Below are 6076 nucleotides of genomic sequence, written 5' to 3' on the forward strand. Positions count from 1 at the left end.
CCATGTTCAGAGCATTAATTTAATGGAGCATGAATGTTTTAAGAAATGTTTTGAAGAATCTGTCATTGATTAAAGTTATCATTAATCAGGAAACGTACACAGGTGGGATTATAATGGTTTTTTCTAAACTTGATTTTTGTTTTGATTTACATCCATTTAAAACGATTTTGAATAAAACTTTAAATTCGACGACAAGTATAAGCCTGGGTACAATTGGTGTATTTTGAAAATGTCTGGATTTGTTTCATTATAATTTCTCCAAGTCTAACTTTTGAATTTTGTTTAAGGAACGCATGTAAAATGATTTACACAGATAACCAATAAGATCTAGTTTGTTCTATGAAAGTAATTTAAACTGGACTGTTTAATTCACATTGTTATTCATTTTGATGGTAAATGTAAGCTTTACAACTACATTTTTAAGTTTTTGTTATTGTTTTGTTTCGTTTGTTTAATCCTATTTTTACAAGATTGGTTTAAGAAAAGATCTGCATATGTTTAACATTCTGGGAACACGTTACTTTGGAAACATGTCTTTTGAAGCAAATGATTACAGGGTTTTGGTGTTTTCCATCGGTTAGGAGCTATAGTATATTATAATAGAAACGTAAATTGAAGGGATCACATCCACCATTTGATGAACAGAACTGGACAGAGTAGGAGATAAGGTTTCAAGTGATGTGTTGCTCATGGTTTTACACACAGACTGCCCTGGAGCTCGGAGCTCCAGGACTCTGGACTCTGTCATACAAGCTGTGTCATGCGAGGCGGGGGTGGGGCTGCTTGGAGAAGCGGCTTCACACTTATTTCGAAGATAACAGCCACAGAGCCACGAGCGTTGGAAGGATTCACTCGAACACACAGTGATTTGAAGATGTTTGTGTTGAATTACACAAATGAATGATGCCTTTGGATAAATCTGATCTCTGTCTTGTCATTATAGTTTTGCAGCTGGTTTCCTGGTGCCCTGCGGATGTGGTCTCCTTCAAAGTCTGCGTTCTTTGATAAAAAGGATTAAAATAATTTCCCTGGATGGAAAATAACAAAACAAATTTATTTTTAGGTGAAACCATCGTTTGATTATGCTGACTGTAATGAAGATGATATTAAAGAATGTGGTAATTGTGTTTCTGATGCTAATGAAATTCATGTTGAACACAAAATGTCTGTGTAATGACCTGTGACAGGTCGTTTCTTGAGGTTTCCAGTCGAAGAAGATCAGGCTACAAGAGGATCATCATCGACATTAATTTTTATTGCGTGTTTTTCGTTCGTTGGGAACTTTGAAAAGGACTTTCGTTTCGTTTTTTGCGCGCATTTTTTGAACATTTCCTGACGAAGACTTCATATTTTTTAAGAGACTGTCGATGGACATTTAAAAAAAAAAAAAAAAAAAAAAAACAGAAAAAGACGAGCAGCAGATTGTAACTTTGTGTGTTTCTCATTTTGGCAGATTGTAATTTTGTGGTGAATGTTGTCCTTTAAGTTGCAGACATTTCTTACTAATTTTTCTATGTATGTTTCTGTTTTGTTTTTTCATTTTATACTTTGGGTTTTGTTTGTCCTGTGTTTTTGGTTCTATTGTGATAATTTTGTTTTATGATTTTATTTTTGGGAGGATAAGTATTTCTTACCCTTGGGTTTTGTTTAAAAAGGGGGACTGGATATAATTAGGGTACGTCACTCTTTTGGTTTTCATTTTTTGGTTTTTTTCGTTTTTCTTTTAGTTTAATACACAGTTTTTGGCTCTGTATTAGAAGGCTTAATCAATTTTTATTGAGGTCTTTTTGAAGACCTCAAAAGGGGGAACTGTAAAGAAAATAATTATTGTTTGGTGCTTAATATAGCTAATCCACGACATGTGTAAAGGTATAGCCAACACTTTAATTTGGAATAGTTTCTGTTGAGCAGTTGGGAATTCAGCAGACAAAGCAGGGCCTTTTTTCCTCCCCCTTTTGACAGACACAGCAATAAAATTTACAATTCCGAGAGAGCAGAACAGACTTCTTGGCGCCTCTCGGCCAGGTCGGACGGAGATGGGCACGAAGTGGTTAGATAAAAACCAGACATCGGAGCTGTAAAGAAGGGGAGTTTCCGGGAGTTTCTAAGTTTCTAATTGGTCAAAGAACGGAACGCCTTGACTGCATATATTAAATAGGGAAACACCTCTTTCATTAAAAAGTACAGGTCAGCAAGCCAGAGAGAGAGGTTTTTTTCCATCTTTTTTCCTCCACATTTTGGGCGCCTTTGTCTGTCTTTTGTGTTTCGTGTTGTCTGTTCTCTTGTCTGTATAAAATGTATATCTCTGTACCTCTGCAGCTTTGTTGTCGATTGCTTTGTATGAGATTAAACTCCGTGATCTGTGACGTCAACACGTTTTGTTGTTGTTTCGTTTTAACAGCACGCGGTTGCGGGTCGCTCATGGAGAACGCCGCTCGATCCCGGGCAAAAGGAAAAGAGGAAGGATCCAAAGGTTTTGTCCAAAGCTAGCATTTAATGATCCTCATTTTTTAATACTACTCACCCTCGGGCTTAAACGAGAGGTGATCGCCGCGGCGTCGGGGGTCCTCGGGACAGTATGGCCTGCGCATCGCGCCCCCTATAGCGTCTGGCGAAGGGGGCGCGGATGGTCTTTGGACCGTTTTCAACTTTTCTACTGGCAGGATCAACCAGGTTAGAGACCCTATGGATTTTCCCTGAATGGGAGGGCAGCGCTGAGCTAGCACCTCCAAGGTTGCCCCAGTGCCACTGTGGAAACAGCGGGCTACATCCGGGGGAGAGCCTGGAGAATGCAGCTGCGAGCCCTACATCCAAGAGCTTATAGGGTCACGGAGAGACAGGGTTTGAGAAATCACATGTCTTCTGTGTGCAACCAACTGCTGCTTAGCCGGGTCAGGAGGCGCTCCAACCGGAGCACGCACCACCTCTCTGCCCGCCTGCAGTGGGCTGACAGTGTAGAGCCACTGGGGGAGACGGGGCGTCTCGGTCTCGCTACCGACAGGACGGCCGCGGGCTGGGACTGAGGGCGGGGCGCACAGCCCCGAAACACCCGTGCCCGGGCCTGGAGGCGAGCTCGCAAGGCTGGAGGAACCGTCCGTCGAAGCGCCGACACACAGAGTGCCGGGGCCGACGGGGGCCCTCCATGGCGAGCCACGAGTGCTGTTCGGTCAGGTGTACGTGTGTGGTGCTGTTGGTTGTATGGAAAGGTCAAACCTGGAGCTCAGACCTCCAACGGGCGCTTGGGAGAGCAGCAGAGCCGCTCAGAGCGCACCGTTTTCGGCCTGAGCCCGGTCCACCTTTGACTGTGCTTCATCGCTTCCACGGAGCTCACAACCGACCCAGAGAGGCGCCAGGCCCATCAGAAGGACCGAGGACACTCACCGGACCGGCCGGAGCCCGCTGCCTTAACGCCCCGGCGTTCCAGAGGACCAGAGAGAAAATCTGGGAAAACGGCTTAAAACGCTGGAAAAAGCCGAAAAAGTGTCATAAAGCGGCCTTATCTGAGCTTCAGAAGCCCCCTAGAACCGCCCTGGATGAAAACACTTAGTCATTTTTCGCTCCAAGTCCTCTTTTCCAACTCGCTCCTATAATCCTGCCGGGGGGGTTTTTCTCCGTAAGGTCCCAAAGTCGTATCTATCGCTCAAGCCTATGGCGAAACGGATGGGCAATGCTTTGGAGGTCCGCACTTAGAAATTTTTCGGATCTGTGCCTCTGGTGTGGCAGCTATAATTGAGCTATAACAGTGTACTATGTGTGGCCAGCGGTCCGAAAATTTTACTTTATCCCAGGAATACGGGAGTCACATAGCGGTGATCAGGGCATTATTCTGGGATTATTGATCCTATTTTTGAAGCTCCTGGTGCCCGGGAAAGTGTATTTTTGACCGCTTTGACCAATTACTGTTTATGATTTTTAATTCCTCCTGCGGACGTCGCAGAAGCCAAACGACCACACCAGGCTACTCTCCAGACTCTGGCCTTTCCGGCAATATGCGGCTTTCCCCGGGGAAATGCATTTTAAAAAAAATTTATGGAAGTGGAAAATCACCGGTGCCTCCTGAGCATCGAGCCCGAGGACAGTGAGGTGCTGCGGACTCAGTCGCCTGCCTCAGGCACCCCCCTCTGGAAGTCCGAAAATTCAACTTTATCCCAGGAATACGGGAGTCACATAGCGGTGATCAGGGGATTATTCTGGGCTTATTGATCCTGGTTTCGGACATCTATGAACCGGGGAAATCGCATTTGTGGACCGAACCTGCACTAACCCTACAACGCACCTGGATCCAATGATGGCTCATTAGAGGCCTAAGAAGAACATTGACCTGCTGAAAAGGAAAAGGTTTGTTACTACCACCAGGGAGAGAACTAGAACATGCAGGATGCCGGCCCTCCAGGACCCACTTTGGGCACCCCTGTCCTACCAGGGGTGGGTAGGACAGGGTGCTGAACATTTTGTCAGATTAGACAAAATGTTCGTCTAATCTGACGAACATTTTGGTTTATTTGACTACAAAGATAATCTGAGATTAGGATTAGGGTCTGCTTGAGGCCAAGTCGGGTCAGACTGGATTTGACTCTGAAACGTTTTCGGGGTTATCGGGTTGTGATGGGGGACCATTGGAAAGACTCTGTGGCTTCAATGTGGGATCAGAGTAGCTCTCTTTGTTTTGTCTTTAATGCAGCCGTTCATCGGACATGCATGGCTACATTAATGAAATAAGAGGGTTGATTAACCGTGAGATTTTTCACAGTTATGTGAAAAATTTCTGTTGGTTTCCTAAGAAACATTGTGAGCAGATATTTCAACCAAAAGAAAACATCTGAACATACAAAGCTTCAGAAGACTGAACTGGTTTTGCTGTCTTCATAACGTATTAACTTATGATACTTAACATTTCACAAAACCTGTGAATATATACACAACTAGATACAATTCTTATGAGTTCATGTCTGAAAAGCTAAAACAAAAAGGCATTAGAGATTAAATTTACCTCTGGTGAGTTGCCTGAAAATAATTTTGATGCATCCAAATCAGCAGCCTGACAAGGCATCTATATGGAGAGCTAAATGAAGGGATGAACTCTGAATGAGTATTTCTAAAAAAAAATAAAAATAAACAATGTCCACCTAATGTATGAAGCTGTCCAGTTGAGTATTACACAAGACCTTTGTGTACGCTCTTCTAAATGCAACTTTTATTCTTTTCTACCAGTAATTTCAAAACTGAGTTCTTCAAATTTCTCCTTCTTGCATGTTAAGGTTACATTGGAACTGTTACAGAATACTGCTGAATATCATTCTCCTGACTTTACTTTGGAAAATAAATAGGTCATAGGAGACCAAAATTACCTCTGGTGAGTTTGAACGGGATCCGCATTCGTCCTGACACAGTTCATCTTTGGAAATCTGAAATGTAAAGAACACTCACTGAATGTGAGTTTGTTCCCAATTTAGAAAACAGCCCTCCCTATTCCTGCACTTTACGTTTAGTATTACACAGGACCTGTGTGTCTGTGCACTTCTACATGTAACTTTCATTTCATGAGCAAAAACTTCAGTCACTAGATGATCAAAGCTGGTAGAGACAAACCCAAGACTTGAAGCTGGAATTGCAGCAAAAGGTGGATCCACAAAGTGTTGACTTAGGGGTCCTGAATACTTTTGCCCTCCACACTTTTAAGTTTTTTATTTGTAAAACGTTTTCAATCATGTATAATTTTCTTTCCACTTCACAATTGTATACCACTTTGTGTGATAAATTCCAATAAAATCTATTCATAATTGGCTGTAATGTGACAATATATGGAAAAGTTCAAGAGGCATGAATACTTTCGCAACTCACTGTATGTGGGTAACAGAACCCCAAAATGTGAAAAAGTTCATTTAACTATTTTAATCAGATGACAGTCCCATGTCTTCCTTCAGTTTATGTTGAATTTAGTCTTTTCCTAAATAAATCAGAAAAGGTAGAATATCCTTAATTGAATAAAACATGTGCTTTTCTGACACATTAATACTCAATTTCAATTTGATCAATTTTGAAGAATTACCGATAGAAACAAGCAAGAATTAAAGAA

Source organism: Xiphophorus hellerii, chromosome 5, assembly GCF_003331165.1.
Source record: "Xiphophorus hellerii strain 12219 chromosome 5, Xiphophorus_hellerii-4.1, whole genome shotgun sequence".
In the NCBI taxonomy this organism is placed as follows: Eukaryota; Metazoa; Chordata; class Actinopteri; order Cyprinodontiformes; family Poeciliidae; genus Xiphophorus; species Xiphophorus hellerii.